Here is a 23828-nt window from a genome sequence, read left to right on the forward strand (position 1 = left end):
ACTGTCAAATGAAGTTGTCATTTCAGAAATTTATCTATTTAGTTCTTTATTATTATTATTAAAAACTCATACCTACATCGAAAATATTAGCTATGAATTACACTACCAAAGAAAAAGTATTGATGATTAAATGGTATTATCAAAGAAATAGTTATCAAAAGGTGTCGGACATGTTTGCTGCTCTGTATCCGAATAGACCGATACCTGGAAAATCTACAGTCGCAAGGAATATCCAGAGATTTGAGACCAAAGGTACCCTAATAAATAACTGCAGATGTGAAACAAGGCAGGAACAAAGAGAAGATGCAAGAAATGATACCGACTTGGTAGTTTTATTGTGCGTGGAAGAGAACGATGGAAAGATCAGCACAAGGAAACTTGAGGATGAAATAGGAATAGATCACACCACAGCGTTTCGAATTTTGAAACGACATAAATTCCTTCAAATATGAAAAGCACCAAGAGCTACGAGATGGGGACGAAATACGGCGGCAGGCGTTTTGTTTTGATATGATGGAAAGAGCAAACACGGATAGGGAATTTTTAAAATACATATGTTTCACTGACGAATGCACGTTTACCTTAAATAATGAACCCAGTGTTCAAAAGTATCGATATTGGAACAAAGAAAACCAACACAGGTTTGTCGAAACAAGGACGCAATATCCACAGAAAGTAAATGTTTGGGCGGGGATGTGACAATATTATCGGGCCAGTATTTCTTACGCGAAATTTAAATGCAGAATATTATTTGGAACTACTCGAAAATCATATTTTACCTGCTTTACATGATGCCGCTAGGGATAATCAGGAAGTTTGGTACCAAAATGGCTGCCCGGCACATAGTACCCTGGCTGTTCGGGAATATTTATATAGACCATAGTTTTAACGGAAACGTTATTGGCCTAAATCATACAGTAAATTGGCCAGCAAAATCTCCTGATATTTCGCCAAATGATTTCTTTCTCTGGGGCCATTTAAAAAACAGGATACACAAGGATAAAAAATACCCAAATCTAGACGAGTTAAAAAATGCTATTTCTGCCGAATGCAATAGAATTTCAGTTTACCAACTAGCGAATGTAAGAAGAGAATTTTATGATCGCCTGGGTTATTGTCTAGCAGTAGATGGAGGAATATTTGAACATCTTCTTAAATCCTAAAGTTCTAACAATTTAATAGTACCTAAATTAATAAGTTATTGAATATTGTAATAATACTATAATTAACCTTGTAATTGATTACTTTATTTTACTTTAATTCATATTAATTGGTATTTATAAATACATCTTTAAGATTTCCGATGTAGGAATGAGTTTTCAATAATAATAAAGCACTAAATAGGTAAATTTCTGAAATGACAACTTCATTTGATAGTTATATTTTACCTTGACTGGTGCTCATAAGTAAATACAGGGGGGCCATAAGAAAGAAGAAATATTTAAAAAGAAATCGGCGATAACTCGTAAACGAGCTAATCAAAAATATCTAAAGTTATTCTTTTGAATGTGGGTTTTAGTGCTCTTCGATAAACCTAAATAGAATCATTCGCTAAAATAATTAGGGAAGCCAATAATTGACCCCATTAAAATTTACATGGGATTTCCTATGTCCCGTCCGGCGATGCAACACCCGGTATACTTAACTTCAAAAAGTATCTAGGTATATAGCCGCTACCTATCAATTAAGAGGAAGTTGCAGGAATGTATTTTGGTTGTTTTGGTTTCAGCCTTTTATTCGCGATTCTATATTTTTTATTTTTAATACGAATTTCAACAATTTTTAAACAGAAAACTATAGCAACTAATAGAAAACTATTTCAACAATAAGCTTATTTTATGACAATTACATTTTTTTGTGAATGAACTGAACCGATAAGCTTCTATTATTTTTCTGACCATGTCTAAACTCGAATTTATCGAAACGATAATTATTAAACAATAATAATTTCAAAAATTAACCTTTCAATAATGAACAAAAAAAGTGTAATTATTTAAGGAATATATTATCGGACTTTTTCAAAATATGCCATTATCGAGAATATTCGTTTTATGGCTGTATTGTAAATATAATGAGATCACTGTTGATAATAAGATTATTTCATTTATTGGAATTACTTATAATAGGTGAATACACTGGCGCCAGTATATGAATACTTTTATTTTAATAAATTAAAATAAAAGGTTTTTAAAACTACTAATAAGCATGGTGAATTTTTATGTCCCTTCAAAAATATTTGTGTCCGTATTATAAACAAACACCTGATATAAGATAAATTTGGAATTTGGCGAAAAATTATGGTATTGCTAAAAGGAAATATGTTTAAAACAAACATTATTTTAAATATTGGAGGTTTTTGAAATCTGGCTAGTTTTAAAAAGTTTCTCTACTTTTGTCTGATAGTATACGTATATACCTATATAGATTTTCTGCTTTTTGGAGTTAACATATGTACTAGTAAGCTACTTTTATTGTTTACAATCACAGAAATTTTCCGCTTTTACTAATATTTATTTACCAAATAAAAATAGCATCTAAATAACATCATTAACAGTTTCTTCATAACAATGCACACCTTACTATCAATTATTTTGGTGTATTGTATAGATCTTTATACTGTAATGGGGTCCTGTTCCTGTTCTGGGTGGTTCATGGTCGTCTTACTAGACGATTTACTTTGGAGTTTGACCCACTTCAATGCCGCGCACGACATCTTCCGTCCTCATCAGACAATTACCCAATCAAACAAAAACAAACCGGTGCAAATTATCTTCAAATTATCCCCGACCGAGCAAGATTGAAGGTCAGTTTTGTTTTGACCACATTTTTTGCTCTTAGAAGAATTACAAGAAGATTGTACGGATGACTGATGATGGGATTTTATAGACAACGTTACAGCAATTCGAGTTTAATAATTCTGTTTGTTTAAAATTTGAGAACCCGACTACACCGCAACCTTGTAGATCTATTGTGATTCTCGAGTTGGTATTCTTGAGCCAGTATCTGAGACGGTTTTACAGAGGTTAGTTCTTCATCTCTATCATTCAGATGATAAATTTGACATTTTTATTACTGACAATGCAAAGCTCAGACAGGTTGAATGGTTTATACATTTGGGGGCAGATATAATCAGAAAGGGACTGGACAAAACAGAAGTATCTGCTAGAACAAGGGCGGAAGATTATAGGAGCAAAACATAAGACCAAACACAAAAGTACATATTGGAAGAGTCCTAGTGGAGTCGGTAGTAACTTATGGGTGTAAAGTTTGGACCTTAAGCTGAACAGAAGCGAGCTTTGAATGCACTCGAAATGGACTATTTGAGACGCAGTGCGAGAGTATCTAAACTGGACAGAGCTAGGAACGTGGAAATCAGAGCCAAAATGGATGCCACACAGACAATAGTGGATAGAGTCGAACAGACGGCCTTAAGTGGTTTGGACACTTGCTACGCATGGAACACCAAAAATGTGCCTACCGTATCTACAGCTGGTCACCTCCTGGAAAAAGGAAAAGAGGACGGCCTAGAAGATCCTGGAATGAGGCCATCAGAAGGGCAATGGAGGACCGGAACTTGGAAGAGGAAGATGTTCTTGATCGTAACAGGTGGCGGTTAGGCGTGGGGATGCGACGTTAGTTGCGACAACCCAGGAGTATATATAGTTCTTCATCTCCGATATCAGTCGTACCAAAGTTTATGGCTTGGTTTGGTTTGGTTGTCGTCTCGGTGCACTCAGTGAAGAGGTGTTTCCCAATTTCCCCCAGAATCTGTATTCGCCATTTTTTCTTAGTTTCAATCTACTGAAGTGTTCATTGAGGAGACAGTATAAATACAAATCAGTTCATAACATTCTTCGCCGTCTTCTGATTTCCAGTCTTTATTGCCTGTCCAGAGGTTTTCTTCTATTCCTCTTGTTCTGATGTCCTCGTCTATTCCTCCGTCTAGGTCTCCCTCTCTTTCTTTTACCTTGTGGTGTCCAATTGAGTACTTTCTCTGGGATTCTGCTCTCTTCCATTCTTTGTACGTGCCCGTACCACCTGAGTTGGTTAGGTTTCTAAATTCTCTCATTTCTTACTTTATCCAGTTTCGATTTCCCGACTGGGCGCCTCCAAAAGTCCATTTCTGTAGCTTCGAGTGACTTAAGGTTTTTTTTCCATAGCAACTGTTAAAATTGCCTTATATCTATCAAAAATAGTAGATAAAATAGTACTTTAAACGCAAGGGTAGATTAAATGATACTTTAACAGCAAGGATAGGTTAAAAACTTTATTTCTTCTCGCACGTTTTTAATTGCTTCAATTTTAGAAAGTTTTTATATTCCTTTTCATAAGTTATTCGGGATTTAAATGGAAATAGTTTGGATATGGCGTTTGTCGCCTCAACCTGAAGATCTGTTGGTAATTTACTTATTTCGTTTTTAGTCATTTCTGGCTCCAATTCAATCAGCAATCAACACGAAAGAGAATTAAAAAATATTGACTCAAAACTGACAACTAAATAGACAGCTTTATTTATTTGTCAAATTACATAGAAACCAACGCCAACCCAGCACAATATTGATAAACAGATTAATCTTTTCGGTCGACGATAAAATACCATTTTATCGTCTTGTATAAAAAATAACTATTTTTTTTCAAAGGCCATACTTCACTACCATAACTAATGATGCTTTTAACTATGCTGTTATAAATTTTGTGTTTGTTTTATTTTAATACTGCCTTATCGCATAGAATACTGTTGAGTTGTCTAATCGCTTGTCTTCCCTGGTTGTTTCGTACTTAATTTCTTCATCAACGCTACCATCGTTGGTAATGTGCTATGCTAACATATTTATAGGCAGTGTCTTATCTCTTGTTATTGTTGTTCTAGTATTAAGTTCTGTTATTCGCCACCGATACACATATATTCCGTCTTCTTAAGGTTTACCTCCATGTTGTTCTCTTAATTAGTTTGCGGATCATTAATTCCAAGTCCTCGTAGTCTTGTACCAGTATTATTTGATCATCAGCGAAACAAAGAGTGTAAAGTATCGAGTCGTTTAGTGGTATCCCCATCTGTTCGCACTTCCTGTTCCATGTTTTCAGGACTTGTTCCAAATCGATTTTGAACAGCGTCGGGGACAGACAGCAGCCCTGTTTAAGACCTTCGTTTATGCTGAATCCCTTTGATACTGTTTGTCCTTTCTTTACTTGGCTAGTGTTGTTCTTATAAAGTTCTTGGATAGACTTAATTAATGTTATGCTGATATTAGTTTTCTCGAGAGCTTACCACAATTTAGACTGGGGTACACTGTGATATGCTTTCTTGAGGTATACGTAGAGGAGATGTATTTCTTGATTTCTTACCATCTTTTTCTCAGTTATCTGTGGTAGCGTAAATAAATGGTCGACCAATAAGTGGATCTACCATCTCTAGTCGATTTTACATCAGGAGAAGACAGTTTCCTGTTAAAAAAGCCGTGATAATTTGTAAATAAAGATTGTCCTAAATTGAATGAAGGAAAGTCCTGAAAAATTTCTTCGAGTGTCTTAGACCGTTGGAGGATTCTCATCCCAGGTTACGGATGGAGTCTTCCAGGTTTTTGAATTCCGTTTTAAGAAAGCAATGAGATGATGGTATAAGTCGACTGGCTGTCTAAGCAACAGGCTGTGCCCCAAACCATCACAATGTTAAAAATTTCCATGGTATTCGCCACGAGGAAAATTTGCATAATATCAACTCGTGATTATTTTCGGAACCTGTTCCTCCGGCAGTACCAGTACCAGTCGAATAGCGCGGTTCGGGCAAATATGTGTGAATGTGTTAATTTTTTTCTCATTTTTTTAAATGTCCGGTCGACCGCGCACTTGATTTAATCGTAATTTGTATACAAGGCACGATTTTCAGTGTTCAGAAATATGTTATTATGTTTGTGAGGGGCATACTGATAAATCTGTTACTTTTCCTAAACTAAAGACAGTTAACCACATTTTCTATGAAGACTTAATATAAAAAATTATGAAAGAGGTAGTAAAATATACGCAGTAGTTTATCTCAAATACGAAGGGTGAATGAGATTGTAACATCTTAATGAATTAAGTCATTCGATTTTAAGTCATTTTTCGAAAGCTGACTTAAGATTTAAAAATTAAGTCTTTTTCAAAATGATTTAGGTGATTTAAATCTTTACTAGCTTTTTCCCGCGAGTACTTTCGCGTTACACCTTGAATCGCTCATGCATTGATTTAAATGATTGTTTAACTCTTTATAGTTACAAATGCACTATTTGAACTATATTTTTAAGAGTTTTAGAACTACTCGTATTTCATATGAAAGTTAGCAATTGTCGATTTTCTGGGTATTATACAGGGCGAGTCTTGAATAAGTAAAAATATTTTCAGGGTTGGTAGATCTCGATAAAAGAAACATATTTTCTCTTTTCCGTTTTTCAAATAACTCCAAAATAACCGAGTTATTTAACTTTAAAATTTTTCCAAAAAAAATATTTTTTGCTTAAATTTTGAGAACCACTGGATTTGAGACCAAAGGTACCCTAATAAATAACTGCAGATGTGAAGCAAGGCAGGAACAAAGAGAAGATACAAGAAATGATACCGACTTGGAAGTTTTATTGTGCGTGGAAGAGAACGATGGAAAGATCAGCACAAGGAAACTTGAGGAGGAAATAGGAATAGATCACACTACAGCGTTTCGAATTTTGAAACGACATAAATACTATACCTTTAAATATGAAAAGCACCAAGACCTACGAGATGGGGACCTAACGAATGCACGTTTACCTTAAATAATGAACCCAATATTCAAAATTATCGATATTGGAACAAAGAAAACCAACACAGGTTTGTCGAAACAAGGACGCAATATCCACAGAAAGTAAATGTTTGGGCAGGGATATTCGGACACAATATTATCGGGCCATTATTTCTTAGGCGAAATTTAAATGCAGAATATTATTTGGAACTATGTACTCGAAAATCATATTTTACCTGCTTTACATGATGCCGCTAGGGAAAATCAGGAAGTTTGGTATCAAATGGATGGCTGCCCGGCACATAGTACCCTGGTTGTTCGGGAATATTTATACAATAGTTTTAACGGAAACGTTATTGGCCTAAATCATACGGTAAATTGGCCAGCAAGGTCTCCTGATATTTCGCCAAATGATTTCTTTCTCTGGGGCCATTTAAAAAACAGGATAAAAAATACCCAAGTCTAGACGAGTTAAAAAATGCTATTTCTGCCGAATGCAATAGAATTTCAGTTAACCAACTAGCGAATGTAAGAAGAGAATTTTATGATCGCCTGGGTTATTGTCTAGCAGTCGATGGAGGAATATTTGAACATCTTCTTAAATCCTAAAGTTCTAACAATTTAATAGTACTTAAATTAATAAGTTATTGAATATTGTAATAATACTATAATTAACCTTGTAATTGATTACTTTGACCACACATGGATGAAACGACCCCAACACGAAATGACAGGACTGACCAGGAATCACAACACAAACACGAACAAATCAATGGAACTGGACAAATCAGGAATCATCTGGGAATATCTGAACACACAATGATTTGAAAATAACTTGATGGATCACCGGACAAACCCAGGACACATAGATCATCTCCTATAAACAACACAATCATGGATGGATGATCCAACTTTTATCGAAAATATTTTGTTCCAGGCAGATTATAATGGAATTAGGCACAGCCCCATCAATTTTTTCAATATCTAGTTAGCCATGAACTTTTTCAAAATTCTGAAAGGCGCATATTATTTATGATCCCACAAACTGCAATTCTTTCCCCATTTAAATTGGACTCTATCTTCAGTAGTCCTGTGGACACCATAGAGAACATCAGGGAAACTCATCCTGTATAAAATAGTGGGTGATAGAAGAAAACCGGAGCTATAATTGGATTCAGAACTTCATTTTACATAATAATCAGCAGAAATAGTGCCAGAGCTCAAGAAACATTTTTTTTGCAGATCAGTATTATTTTTATACATAATACCGACATTTTGAAATATCCCTATCGATATTTTTGAACATCCCTATCGCCAGTGCAAAAGCAACATAACACACTCGTACGCAGACATGACTTATCTAGTTATTCTAAACGGCAAACATTTGCATTTAAAATTTATATCGGGCCGCATATCTGCATACGTAATAATTTAATATTTACTTGCAAAAAAACTATTAGCCTTAAGGTCGATTGTGGTTCGAATAGTATCGTAAACAAACGCAATTTTCAACACTGGTAAATAGTCGGCGATTCAGCTCTAATTGTTACTGGTTATCTAGTTAGTTTATGCATATTTTTTTAAACAGGCTACTACTGCGTTCTGAGGAAAGAACCTTTCAGCTGACACTGGTTGTCATGAATGTTCGCGCGTTGGTGTCTCCACTGTCTTCAAGCTAAACGGAAGTCAGTATTAATCATAATCTGATATTCAACATTCTACACACTGGGCTACCTTTTAGTTTCATTCTTTTATATTTAAATATGAATTGTATGCAAAATATACATACGGGGGCCATTAAAATGGTGCATACTGGAAAAAGTTTGGGAAACATTAAAATTCATTTCATATTCTTTAACTGTTTCTTTTAATAGGATGTGACATGTGGCTATTTTGATGTATTATATGTAAATGTTGACAATCACTAGAAAATGTTAACTATTATGGATTGGATCAGTGAATGTCTACTAGTAATTTCTAATATTCACTAATGAGAGTAATTAAGAAGTCATTAAAAATCATTCACTCATACACTAAGAGGCATTGGTTGAAGTTGAAACAAAGAAAACTTTTAAGAACACTGAATCCATGTTTAAGATGCCCCACTCATCTTAAAATTAAAAATGATAACAAAACAGAAACACCAAAATTAAAATATATTATACATATCTATACAGGGTGTTTCAAAACAAATGCGAAAAACTTCAGGCGGTGATTCCTTGTTTAAAATAAAGGGTAGTTTGCTTTATAAATGTTGGGTCAAAAGTCAACCATTAGGGAGATATCGCGGTACAAAGATGGCGGAAAAAAAATGTTTTTATTTTTTATCTTGAAAACGAAAAGAGATAGACTAATGAAATTTTACGGAAGCATTACTGTTATGAAAACACACTTTCTGGTAATTTCTTCACTTTTTTAAAATGAGTTGAAGGGGGTTGAAATAAACTACCCCTATCATTATTGTTAACGAAATTTAAAGAAAAATCTTATCAAACACATGCAAAAAAATTAATTTGGATAGTTTAGTTTATTTAGAAACTTTTTTATCTCTTGTGTTTTTTTGATAAAACTCACCGATTTGAAATTAAAAAATAAAATGTAAAGCATTACATGTCAGGACAAAAAACATTTTTAGATAAAGAATCTAGTGGGCAGCTGTAATTTCTTTAGGAAAAAATCTAGTCGGCCGCTGTCACTTTTTAGGATGTTTCTAATATTGTTTTATTTGACCATTACCCTACTGCAATACGTTATTATCTAGATTATTATTATTATCATTATTATCACTAGATTCTTAATCTAAAAATATTTTTAGTCCTGACATGTAATGCTTTACATTTTATTTTTTAATTTCAAATCGGTGAGTTTTATAAAAAAAAATAAAAGAGATAAAAAAGTTTCTAAACAAACTAAACTATCCAAATTATTTTTTTTGCATGTGTTTGATAAGACTTTTCTTTAAATTTCGTTAACAAGAATGATAGGGGTAGTTTATTTCAGCCCCTTCCACTCATTTTAAAAAAGTGAAAAAATTCCAGAAAGTGTGTTTTCAACAACAGTAATGCTTCCATAAAATTTCATTAGTCTATCTCTTTTTCGTTTTGAAGATAAAAAAAATAAGAACATTATTTTCCCACCATCTTTGTACCGCGATATCTCCCTAATGGTTGACTTTTAACCCAACGTTTATGAAGCAAACTACCCTTTATTTTGAACAAGGAATCACCCCCTGAAGTTTTTCGCATTTGTTTTGAAACACCCTGTATATACTTAACTTCAAAAAGTATCTATATAGGGTCTAGCCGCTACCTATCAATTAATAGGAAGTTGCACGAATGTATTTTAGTTGTTTTGGTTTCAGCCTTTTATTCGCGATTCTCTATTTTTTATTTTTAATACGAATTTCAACAATTTTTAAATAGAAAACTATAGCAACTAATAGAAAACTATTTCAACAATAACCTTATTTTATGACAATTACATTTTTTGTGAATGAACTGAACCGATAAGCTTCTATTATTTTTCTAACCATATCTAAATTAACGTGAAACGATAATTATTAAACAATAATAATTTCAAAAATTAACCTTTCGATAATGAGCAAAAAAAGGGTAATTATTGAAGGAATATATTATCGAACTTTTTCAAAATATGCCATGATTATCGAGAATATTCGTTTTATGGCTGTATTGTAAATACCTATAATGAGATCACTGTTGATAATTAGGATTATTTCATTTATTTTTAATTAATTGGAATTCTTTATAATAGGTGATATACTGGCGTCTGTTTATGAATACTTTTATTTAAAATTAAATAATTTTGTTAAAGAAATTTTCCGCTTTTACTAATATTTATTTACCATTTTTATTACCAACATCATTAACAGTTTCTTTCTAAAAATGCACGCCTTACAATCAATTATTTTGATGTATTGTACCTATTACAGACTATGATGTGGATCATTTTATTCTCTTCTGTGATGTAGATCTTTATAATACACTGTGATGGTTCATGGTTTTTCTCTACTAGCCAAGTTTACTTTGAAGCTTTGAAGTTTGACCCACTTCAATGCCGCGCACGCCATCTTCCGACTTCATCAGACAATTACCCAGTCAAACAAAAAACAAACCGGTGTAAATTATCCCAGACCGAGCAAGATTCAAGGTCAGTTTTGTTTTGACCAATTTTTTTTACTCTTAGAAGAATTACAAGAAGATTGTACGGATGACTGATGATGGGATTTTATAGAGAGTGTTGCAGAAATTCGAGTTTAATAATTCTGTTTGTTTAACATTTTTTTAAAGAGAAACCCGACCAAAAGATGAGGGGAGTTAATCAGCGCAACCTTGTAGATCTATTGTGTCTCCCTTTCTTGAGTTATAACTCATCATACAGACTCAGGGCTTTGAGAAAAGCCAGTATCTGAGACTGTTTTACAGAGGTTGGTTTTTCATCTCCATTCGTTTATGGCACGAATGGTTGTCGACTCGGCGCACTCAGTGATGAGGTGTTCTGGTGTTTCCCCATTCCCTCCACAGAATCTGCATTCGCCATTTTATTCTTAGTTTCGATCTACTGAGGAGACAGTAGGTATATATACAAATCAGTTCATAACGTTCTTCGCCGTCTTCTTATTTCCAGTCTCTGTCTATCCAAAGGTTTATTCCTCTTGTTCTGATGTCCCCGTCTATTCCTTCTCTCCAGCTCCGTCTAGGTCTTCCTCTCTTTCTTTTACCTTGCGGTGTCCAATTGAGTACTTTCTCTGGGATTCTGCTCACTTCCATTCTTTGTACGTGCCCGTACCACCTGAGTTGGTTAATTTTGATGTCTTCTGTTACTCTATGTTTAACGCCCATGATGTTCTGAATTCGATCTCTCATTTCTTACTCTATCCAGTTTTGATTTCCCGGTCGCGCTCCTCCAAAAATCCATTTCTGTAGCTTCGAATGAATTAAGCTTTTTTTCATTCAAAGGCCATACTTCACTACCATAACTAATGATGCTTTTAACTATGCTGTTATAAATGTTGTGTTTGTTCTACTACCTTATCCCATAGAATACTGTTGAGTTGTCTATAATTGCTTGTCTTCATTGGTTGTTTCTGTACTTAATTTCTTAATCAACACTGCCATCGTTGGTAATGTGCATGCCAAGATATTTATATTTTGGCAGTGTTTTATCTCTTGGTGTTATTGTTCTAGGATTAAGTTCTGTTGTTCGTCGCCAATAAACATAATATATTCCGTCTTTTTATTTACCTCCAGCCCCCACTGGTTGTACTCTTCAATTAGTTTGCGGGTCATAAATTCCAAGTCCTCGTAGTCTTGAGCCAGTATTACCAGTATTATTTGATCATCAGCGAAACAAAGAGTGTAAAGTATCGAGTCGTTTAGTGGTATCCCCACCTGTTCGCACTTCCTGTTCCATGTTTTCAGGACTTGTTCCAAATAGATTTTGAACAGCGTCGGGGACAGACAGCAGCCCTGTTTAAGACCTTCGTTTATGCTGAATCCCTTTGATACTGTTTGTCCTTTCTTTACTTGGCTAATGTTGTTCTTATAAAGTTCTTGGATAGACTTAATTAATGTTATGCTGATATTAGTTTTCTCGAGAGCTTACCACAATTTAGACTGGGGTACACTGTCATATGCTTTCTTGAGGTCTACGTAGAGGAGATGTATTTCTTGATTTCTTACCATCTTTTTTTTTTCTCAGTTATCTGTGGTAGTGTAAATAAATGGTCGACCGTGGATCTACCATCTCTAGTCGATTTCACATCAGGAGGAGACAGTTTCCTGTTAAAAAAGCCGTGATAATTTGAAGATTGTCCTAACTTGAATGAAGGAAAGTCCTGAAAAATTTCTTCGAGTGTCTTAGACCGTTGGAGGATTCTCATCCCAGGTTACGGATGGAGTCTTCCAGGTTTTTGAATTCCGTTTTAAGAAAGCAAAGAGATGATGGTATAAGTCGACTGGCTGTCTAAGCAACAGGCTGTGCCCCAAACCATCACAATGTTAAAAATTTCCATGGTATTCGCCACGAGGAAAATTTGCATAATATCAACTCGTGATTATTTTCGGAACCTGTTCCTCCGGCAGTACCAGTACCAGTCGAATAGCGCGGTTCGGGCAAATATGTGTGAATGTGTTAATTTTTTTTCTCATTTTTTTTAAATGTCCGGTCGACCGCGCACTTGATTTAATCGTAATTTGTATACAAGGCACGATTTTCAGTGTTCAGAAATATGTTATTATGTTTGTGAGGGGCATACTGATAAATCTGTTACTTTTCCTAAACTAAAGACAGTTAACCACATTTTCTATGAAGACTTAATATAAAAAAATTATGAAAGAGGTAGTAAAATATACGCAGTAGTTTATCTCAAATACGAAGGGTGAATGAGATTGTAACATCTTAATGAATTAAGTCATTCGATTTTAAGTCATTTTTCGAAAGCTGACTTAAGATTTAAAAATTAAGTCTTTTTCAAAATGATTTAGGTGATTTAAATCTTTACTAGCTTTTTCCCCGCATGAGTACTTTCGCGTTACACCTTGAATCGCTCATGCATTGATTTAAATGATTGTTTAACTCTTTATAGTTACAAATGCACTATTTGAACTATATTTTTAAGAGTTTTAGAACTACTCGTATTTCATATGAAGTTAGCAATTGTCGATTTTCTGGGTATTATAAAGGGCGAATCTTCAATAAGTACAAATATTTGCAGGGTTTGTAGATCTCGATAAAAGAAACATATTTTCTCTTTACCGTTTTTCAAATAACTCCAAAATAACCGAGTTATCTACTTTAAAAATTTCTAGAAAAAACATTTTTTCCTTAAATTTTGAGAACCACTGGATTTGAGACCAAAGGTACCCTAATAAATAACTGCAGATGTGAAGCAAGGCAGGAACAAAGAGAAGATACAAGAAATGATACCGACTTGGAAGTTTTATTGTGCGTGGAAGAGAACGATGGAAAGATCAGCACAAGGAAACTTGAGGAGGAAATAGGAATAGATCACACTACAGCGTTTCGAATTTTGAAACGACATAAATACTATACCTTTAAATATGAAAAGCACCAAGACCTACGAGATGGGGACCTAACGAATGCACGTTTACCTTAAATAATGAACCCAATATTCAAAATTATCGATATTGGAACAAAGAAAACCAACACAGGTTTGTCGAAACAAGGACGCAATATCCACAGAAAGTAAATGTTTGGGCAGGGATATTCGGACACAATATTATCGGGCCATTATTTCTTAGGCGAAATTTAAATGCAGAATATTATTTGGAACTATGTACTCGAAAATCATATTTTACCTGCTTTACATGATGCCGCTAGGGAAAATCAGGAAGTTTGGTATCAAATGGATGGCTGCCCGGCACATAGTACCCTGGTTGTTCGGGAATATTTATACAATAGTTTTAACGGAAACGTTATTGGCCTAAATCATACGGTAAATTGGCCAGCAAGGTCTCCTGATATTTCGCCAAATGATTTCTTTCTCTGGGGCCATTTAAAAACAGGATAAAAATACCCAAGTCTAGACGAGTTAAAAATGCTATTTCTGCCGAATGCAATAGAATTTCAGTTAACCAACTAGCGAATGTAAGAAGAGAATTTTATGATCGCCTGGGTTATTGTCTAGCAGTCGATGGAGGAATATTTGAACATCTTCTTAAATCCTAAAGTTCTAACAATTTAATAGTACTTAAATTAATAAGTTATTGAATATTGTAATAATACTATAATTAACCTTGTAATTGATTACTTTATTTTACTTTAATTCATATTAATTTGTATTTATAAATACATCTTTAAGATTTCCGATGTAAGAATGAGTTTTCAATAATAATAAAGCACTAAATAGGTAAATTTCTGAAATGACAACTTCATTTGACAGTTATCCTTTACCTTGACTGGTGCTCATAAGTAAATACAGGGCCATAAAGAGGAGAAATATTTAAAAAGAAATCGGCGATAACTCGTAAATGAGCTAATCAAAAATATCTAAAGTTATTCTTTTGAATGTGGGTTTTAGTGCTCTTCAATAAACTTAAATAGAATTATTCTCTAAAATAATTAGGGAAGCCAATAATTGACCCCATTAAAATTTACATGGGATTTCCTATGTCCCGTCCGACAATGCAACACCCGGTATACTGACTAAGTTGACATCTGGTTCCGGTATAACAGGAACTATATAATATAAAGTACTAAAATCTCTAGTAGTAAGTAAATAATACTTAATCTGGGGGTGGTAATACTATTTACTATACTATAGTCAAATGGTCAACAATAGTAATTTCCCAAATTTTTTTACTTTTCCTTATTACCCTTTTTGCTATAACAGCCGAAATAATTATTCTCGGAGAAACACTTTGTATAATAAACATTTTGCTAGTTGAGCTCTGTTTCTACGAACATTATTTATATTAACTTGACTCAAGGATATGTCAGCTGACATGACTTGAATTTTAATAAGCATTTTACTAAGCTTGCCTTACTCCGCTTATGATTAACATACTTGTTATAAAACAAAATTTACTATAAAAAATAATCTACAAAACACATATTATGTAAAAAAGGAGAATTTTCGCAATTCTCACATTTGTCAACATTCATGGAACACAGGCCATAAACCATAAAGTAGACTAAACAATTCAAAAATGATAATGAGAGAACCGATAACCTCTATAGAAAAAAAAATTAAAAAAAAATTTCTAATCCAATCAAACATAAATAAATAAAAGTGAAATAAGTTTAAGAATAAATCTAGTTAATCAGGCATCTGTAGATTTTAGTAATGTATCCCATAGTGATGTTGGTAGCTAATATTTCCATTCGAATTTTGCAGGAAATTTCAGAAATTTCCGAAATATTCGGTCCCAAAATCGCGAATATTCGCAAAAATCCGAATTTTGCAAGAAATTTCTTTTCAAAATTGAGCAAAAATTTAACGAAAGTGTATCAAGTATGTCTATTCTTAAGTCGGAAGAAAAATAATGCTTCTCCGCCTTACAAAATAGAAAACGTATGGCTCTTAAAATAATGCATTTTGCCGCAAATCTCTTGGCCCCCTCTGTTTCCTGGGAGAGCACCTTAACAATGAAGAACACATAGCCGCTATGGAATTTATCAACAATATCACCAACAAACATCCTCAGTTTGTCAATAATAAAGAAGCCATTTTTACAGATGTAACAAATTATTGCGCCAAATCGGGTTTATGGGCTCTCGACTACGTTTGGATGTCAGTTAAAAATGTAGACTGTCTAAGTTGGTGGCAAGCAATATGTAAAAATACTCAGTTGAAATATTTAGCTGTTGCTCTGCTGTCTTTACCAACGTCATCTGCAGCCACTGAGAGAAGTTTCAGTACTTACAGTTTTATCCATACTAAAAAAGGAATCGCTTAACTGCACAAAGGGCCGGCAAAATAATGTTCGTAGCTCATAACAATAAATTATTACTACAAAAACAAAAAGTGGATATGGAACATGATATGCAACAACATGAAACTTCTCCAGAACCACTAGAACCCGTAGAAGTAGGGGTCCATCCTTCAGAATCAGAACTAGATGATACATCAAATATATCTGATTTGGAAATAAAAGCTGACGAAAACAGTACTACTACTACTACTATTACTACTACTACTACTACTACTATAATACCCTATGAAGATGGGACCAGCTCGGCGCCTGTATAGTAAAGTATTCCGGAATAGAATAATTCAGTTATTTGTGTTTTACGTTTTTTAAATTTATATTTCGTGCTTTTTTTTAAGTTCATAGTCATAGTTCATGGTTTATGTTTCATAGTCATAGTTCATGGTTTATGTACAAAGTACAAATGTTACCAAATAATTTTTGTTATATGTTATGTTTATGACTTTTAGGAGTTATGTATTGTTTATTAAAAATATAACAACTAATATTATGTTTATTGTTTTTTCTTCCACTTACATGTTGTTTTTTCTTCCACTTAAATGTCTATCTAATTTATTCATTGTATCAACAAAAAATATGTAAAATTGTAATATTTCCTAAAATTTCATAAATTTCCGAAAGTTTCGGAAATTTCTTGCAGCAATCAAAAGTTGTCAACAACTGTCTTGAGGTAGTAATAATTGCTAATTTGGAGTTAATTATTTTGTAATGTCAGTTTATAAGAACGTCAACGGTTTTAATAGACGTGTGTGTAAGTATTCTTATCTAAAGAAACAAGAAACAGGTGTCTAAAACGATCTCGTTGTTAGTTACATTTAGGCTTTATTAATAGTTTATGTTCTCTTAAGCTGCTTTGATTAAAGCTTGCAGAGGTTCAGCATTTGCCATAAAATAGCGAGCAATTTGTTACAAAACCACATAAATTATATATCACTGTAATCACAAAACTTCAACTATATCGGTATTGTAACGGAATTTTAAATTATGTCTTTATTTTCGAGAAAATGTAGTCCAAACATAAGGAATATTTTGTTGATGTTTGACCATCAAAATCTTAAAAATAAAGAAGTTATCTAAAAATGTGCTATAATACGGATATAGTATAATCCTTTAACTTTAATTTCCTTCTTCATTTGTGTAAAAATACCTAGCCAGTCTTACATAAAACGTTAAATGCCGAACGCTTATTTTGCTACTTTTTCGGACTAGCGAATTCGAAAAATGACTTAAAATCAAATCAAAAATGTAGTCATTAAAATGATTTCAATCAAAAAACGATTTAAATATTTCTGTGAGCTGTTCTACCTCTAATATAATAGAGGGTTATCAAAATGCATAATATATCCTTCTATATCCAGAATTTTATTTATTAACTTGATTCAAGAATATGTCAGCTGACATGACTTGAATTTTAAAGACTCTCCTTCGTTTATGGTTAACGTACCTGCCAGTTGTATTTTAAATAAAAATCTACAAAACACCTACACACTAAAAAACAATCGAGATAACAAAATATGAAAGAAGATAACGAAATAGTGAATGCGATATGTTGAAAAATACAGATAAGATTAAAGAAAAAAAGAAAACTTGTCCTTGATAGCTTGATAATTACTGTTTGATAAAGGTATAGAATAGAAATATAGATTAAATATTTACCTATTCGTACAGAAAATAATATCCAACACTGCTATTCACATGTTATATCCATGAACCACTTAAAAAAACACTTGTACGCGAAAGAATATTTGCAGAAAAAAAATAGAAAGTGTTCTAGTAAACTACACTAAGAAGAATAAACTAACTAACACACAAAATAAAAGAGAAACAATCAAACTCAAATTAAATTTGTCAAAAATCACTTTTTTCTCCGAAAGTCGTTTTTGTTTACGGTCTTCGACGAAGGTTCAAAAATTCCGAATCACGATTGGTGCCGAGCGAGATAGAGTACTGCGGTACGACTGAGTTTACCTGCGTTCTGTCCCGTACAGGTGGAAAAGTGGTACTGCGATGTAGTATCACAGGCCAACAGGTGTGTCGAAGGTATGCCGTTATACGGGGGAGATGAAAAAAATCGTCGGTGATATGGTGTCCAGTTGGCTGTGGATTTCTTACGATAACTGTTTGATATAGTCGATGGAATGGTATGGTGCGTTGATTATGATTTAATAAAGATTTGTTTATGAAAAAATTATTTTAGAAAATTTTTCGGATTCTATAAGAAAAAAAATTGGCGCCGGGAGGCACGTATAGCCGCTCATACTAAAATATGTTAATAAAAAGTTGGTAGCCAGTTCTTTTAGTTTCAAAGTAAAGGAATTTTTCCAATTTTGGTCCGTGGATATTTCCCCTATCCGCCACCTGGGGTCGCGTCCGATGGGAGTTTGGAGTTCTCCAAAGAGTTTTATCAAAAACGGACTACGGAAACACGGAATATCTCAAAAACTGGGACTTTGACTGATTTTGATGTTTGCAAATTTTGTTGCAAATATTATTTCTAATCATAAATTGAAAACCGCGTTTCGGTAGCTACTGTAATTCTGGAGTTAGGATTTTTTAAAATGTTTAACCCCCTCCCATACCCCCTTACCAACCCCCCACCGCCACAAAAAACTAATGGCCAGATTCTCGGGTGCCACAGTATTTTTGTGCCAAATTTGGTTAAAATCGGTTTAGCGGTTTTTGAGTTATCGTGTTACAGACGGACAGACAGACAGACAGACACCATGAAAATATTTTGTATTTGGGTCATTTATGAGCCAAATAACTAATTTTGAGTGTAATTAAAAAAACTTTTTTTGCCGATCTTAATAGCCTACCATACCTGTTGGTATGGTCGGCTAATAAAGGTGAGTTTTTGTAGAGAAGTAATGAAGTATTAAGTATGACTTAAAAGTAAAGTTTATGGAATATTTTTTCGAAAAATGAAGAACAAAAATTTTAAATTTCAGTACAAGCTACCTAAATTGGAATTTACCCGGTATAGCTTGGTATTTGTATTTGTATTTGACTAAGAGTGGGTCCCATAGGGGACCCTCCACTGAGGCCGCGAGGGCCTATTGTGGCTCAGTTTCTACAAGCTCTAATTTACAAGAGCGTCAAACTTCATCCTCAAGACCCAGCCTCTTAATATAGGCCGTTATGTCTGAGGGCGATATGTCTCCTAGGTCTGATGGTCTAGCATGGGTTTGCCAAACATCTCAAACCTGGTCCTGCTCCCAGCGGGGCAGGTACACATAACGTGCTTCATTGTTTCATCATCTTCCATACAGAGTCGGCATTCGGCGTCTTCCACCAGTCCCGTCCTCTGTAGGTGAGATCTCAGCCGGCAGTGGCCCGTGTACACTGCAGTGAGCACACGCGTTCCATTCCTACCGGCCTTTAGGAGTTCTCCTGTTCTATGTTTGGATGGCCCTGCTAGGATTTTCTTGGCATGCTCCATTCCGGACTGTCATTCCAGTCTCGGAATGTCTCACCCCTAACCCATTCACAGAGCCTGTCTCTTGCGAGATTTTTGGGAACGCTAAGTGTCGGTTCTGGGCCCACGAATGGCGAGCCTGCACCAATTTTGGCGAGGGAATCAGCACGTTCGTTTCCCCTCTAGGCCGACATGTCCCGGTATCCATATTAGCGACACTTTGTTCCTATCTCCCAGTATATTGAGTAGTTTCTTACAATGAAGAATCGTCATAGACGTGCTTTTCGTTGCCTCAAGTGCTTTCAGCGCAGCTTGACTATCCGAAAATATGCATATTGTTTCCGGTGTATTGCTGTTCTACCAGCAGTTGCACACAGGTTTCAATAGCATATAGCTCAGCTTGGAAGATCGTGGTGTGTTTTCCAAGACTGTGGTAGATCTCAGTCTTTGGACTGCTGCAGTAAATTCCTGCGCCAGATCCTTTTTCGTTTTGGATCCGTCCGTGTACCTCAACACATTTCCGCACGTAATAAGCCGTTTCCCGGCTTATCCCACTCGTCCCTGTTCGGAAACAGGACGTTGTAGGTGCGCGTCAAGAGTTGGACTGGTGGTGTAAGATCCGAGATCATTCCCATAATCTCATCCGACTGTAGTTCTTCTACTAGCCGGTTTTGTATGAACATAATTGTTCCTTGGCTTCCTCGTGCTATTTTTAGAAACCTATATGTAGCCCATCTCGCCTCTCTTTCCAAAAGAATTTGAAGAGGAGGTAGATCGAGTAGGGTTTCCATAGCTTTTGACGGCGTGGAATGGAAGGCACCAGTCACCGCTAAGCATGCTTGTCGTTGTAATTTCGACAATTTATCCTTTGCCGTTATTTGGTTGGCTTTCTGCCACCAGCAACTGCGCCATACGTGATAATAGGTCTGATGGCCGTCACGTATAGCCAGTACATATTTTTGGGGTTTAATCCCCAGTTTCTACCACAAATTCGGCGGCATGCCCATAGAGCATAGCAAGCCTTTTTTGATGTTTTTTCCAGATGAGAGGTCCAGCTAAGTTTTTTGTCCAGGTTTAATCCTAGATACTTAACTTCCTCCGCAAACGGAATTGTCTCACCAAGAAGAATGGGCGGTTTCAGTTTGTCTGTTTTCCTTCTTCTGGTGAATGGTATGATCACGGTTTTCTGTGGGTTTACACTTAATTGTTCCAGTGTGCACCAGCCGTGAATTGCATCTAGGATTTCCTGTATTTTTGAGGAGATGTCCTCCTCTTTGTGTCCTTTTACTAGGATCACCAGGTCGTCCGCTTGGTATAGCCTAATATGTAGTTAAAATAACTATTGTAAATTAAATCAAATTAAAACTTGACACAAAAATTTATACTGGGTGAGACAAAATTAATATTGAGCATTGGTCGCCTCTTTCGGTCGAAGCAAATTACACTTTTATTTTAAATGGAACATTCAGTATATTATTATTGGGTTATATTATATTCAATGAGAAATTCGTGTCTCTTCAAAAAATATTAAGGTTACCTTAATAATATTTTGAAGATTGATGAATTATTGCACAATAACAAAAATGAATTAATATTAATAAGTTAAACAATAAATTAATTATTGCAGTCAATAACGAAAATTTGACGACGTCAAATAAATTATTCGATTGTTTTGATTCTACCCAATATAAACCGGCGCACAGTGGAATGGCTATATGAGGACACAGAGACATATTTTAAAAAATTTATACTTATATTTGAATTCATGATAATAATAGCAAATTTATACACTTGGGAACATAATAATTTATATATTTATTTATTTCTATTTACAAAATTAATTTTTCTAAATGGCCAAACATAGATAGTTATAAACTTCAAATCTCAATTCTCCATGTTAATAATTTTTGTATGAAGTTCAGGTTCAAATACAGGGTGGCCCATCGAAAAAGTTCCGCAAGGCATAACGGCCAGGGTATGTTTTTTTTCAAAAAATCCAAAAACACGTCAATTTTGTTTGTGAGGGGGGCAACTTTTGCCCCAAAAATGATTGCAAAATCGTCAACCCTCTAAGCGGGGGTGTCATCCCCCAACTTTTTTCAAATGGGAAAGGGGGTCAAGTGGCGCCGCAATGGAAAGAGCTTTCTATTCTCTATATTTCCCCGCTTCGTTTTTGAAAATCGGTCTAGTCATTTAGAAAATATGAAGGATTGAAATTTGAAAAGTTTATTTAAACATTTATCAGAGTAAATTATAAAGATAAATTCCTTCGACCAATTTGCTGTTTTTTCTTATTATTTTTAGATGTTTACGCATTTTTTCACTTGCCACAAGGTTGATAATCAGGTGCGGTAGTTGCTAGATAGCTGTTCTGTGACTTGTGCGTTGAAGTTCTTCTCAATATCGTTAAACTGACTAACTAACCTAACCTAACCTAACCTACAATATAATTTCCAAAAATACCAGCCCACACGTTCAATTTCTGAGGATTTTATGTGTGCACCTCGTGAAAAACCCTGAGGTTGTCCTCAGCCCAGTACCGACAGTTGTGCCGATTAACTACACCGTTCAAAAAGAAAGTACACTCTTCCGAAAAACACACATTAAATAGGAAATTATTATCATTCGCCACTCGTTCACTCATAGTTTCACAAAATTGCAAGCGACGATCAAAATCGTCTTCGTTGAGTTCTTGTACCAACTGAATTTTGTACGGGTGGAACTTGTGTTTTTTTTAATATCCTTTGGACACTTGTACGATTCACGCCGGTCTCATTGGCTAATTTTCTTGTACTCAGCTATCCATGGCAACTTGACCCAATACGAATACCTCCATAGCTTCATTTACTACAGGCTCTGCCTCTTTTTATTCATAACGGAACCAGTTTCGCGAAATTTTGCTACTAACTCGCGAACAATTTTGCCATAAAGGTGTTTGTCAGGATAGCGTTCGTTGAATATGTGCGCAACCCGATACATTCATTATTATTAAAATAAAGTTCGATTATTTCCACTTTTTCTGCAAGTGAGTACACCATAATTGTTAAGAACTTTAACGATATTGAGAAGAACTTCAACGCACAAGTCACAGAACAGCTATCTAGCAAATGCCGCACCTGATCGTTCAACCTTGCGGCAAGTGAAAAAATGCGTAAACATCTAGAAATAATAAGAAAAAGCCTCAAATTGGTCGAAATAATTTATCCTTATCATTCACTCTGATAAATGTTTAAATAAACTTTTCAAATTTCAATCCTTCATATTTTCTCAATGACTCGACCGATTTTCAAAAGCGAAGCGGGAAAGTATAGAGAATAGAAAGCCCTTTTCATTGCGGGGGGTACCACTTGACCCCCCTTTCCATTTGAAAAAAGTTGGGGGATGACAATCATTTTTGGGGCAAAAGTTGTCGCCCTCACAAACAAAATTGACGTGTTAGATTTTTTGAAAAAAAAAATATACCTTGGCCGTTATGCCTAGCGGAACGTTTTCGATGGGCCACCCTGTATAAATAAAACATGTACAAGTATACATTTCAGTATGCTGTTCACAAATTAAAGTTTTTCTATGCATTAGTTATTATTAGTTATTTATTATAGGGTATGGCTTAAATTATCTCTCAATTTCCATCCAGTCGAAGCAGAAACGATTTCAACACAAGTCACCGCATCAGAGTTTTAGCGATATGACCCTGGAGTACTTTATTTTTTTTTTAGCAAAAACTATGCGTCTACCAAAAAAAATGAGACAAAAATTGTTTAGAAATAAATGAAGATTTTGAAAATGTTGTTTATTTCATTTCAAGACAAGTCAATGGCATATCGAAATATATTCTATATAAAACCCGTGCGGACACCACTGGTTGAAATAAATAATTTTGTTCGAACACCAAAAAGACGTTTTGCTGCATACGAGACGTGGATCAAGTTTTATAAAGATATTTATAACAACATCAAAGTTATTATGTTAATGAAAATAAGTATAGAATCTATACTAATATATCAAATCCTTAAGTGACTGACATACTGATTAATCACGATCCTGCTCAAACCACTCAAAGTAAGAAGCTCAATTTTGGCATACAGGTTGATTCTAGGGTGTAGAGGTTCGATAAGAAGGGATTTTTCGAAATTCCAGTTCCAAGAAGGTGAAACCACCCCCAAAATATTACAATATTTTTATTGAAAAAACG

General features: G+C 34.6%; 1 protein-coding gene across 1 annotated transcript in view; it reads right to left on the reverse strand.

Moving 5' to 3' along the window:
- Positions 1-18234, reverse strand: part of LOC115889985 — a 103029-nt gene extending 84795 nt beyond the window's left edge. The window contains exon 1 of the mRNA XM_030910087.1: positions 17878-18234. The gene's annotated coding sequence lies outside the window, so the exon portion shown is untranslated. The remainder of the gene's footprint in view (positions 1-17877) is intronic.
- Between the last annotated feature and the right edge of the window lie 5594 nt (positions 18235-23828).

This window comes from Sitophilus oryzae, unplaced genomic scaffold (genome assembly GCF_002938485.1).
Source record: "Sitophilus oryzae breed Bouriz unplaced genomic scaffold, Soryzae_2.0 scaffold_857_pilon_pilon, whole genome shotgun sequence".
NCBI lineage: Eukaryota > Metazoa > Arthropoda > Insecta > Coleoptera > Curculionidae > Sitophilus > Sitophilus oryzae.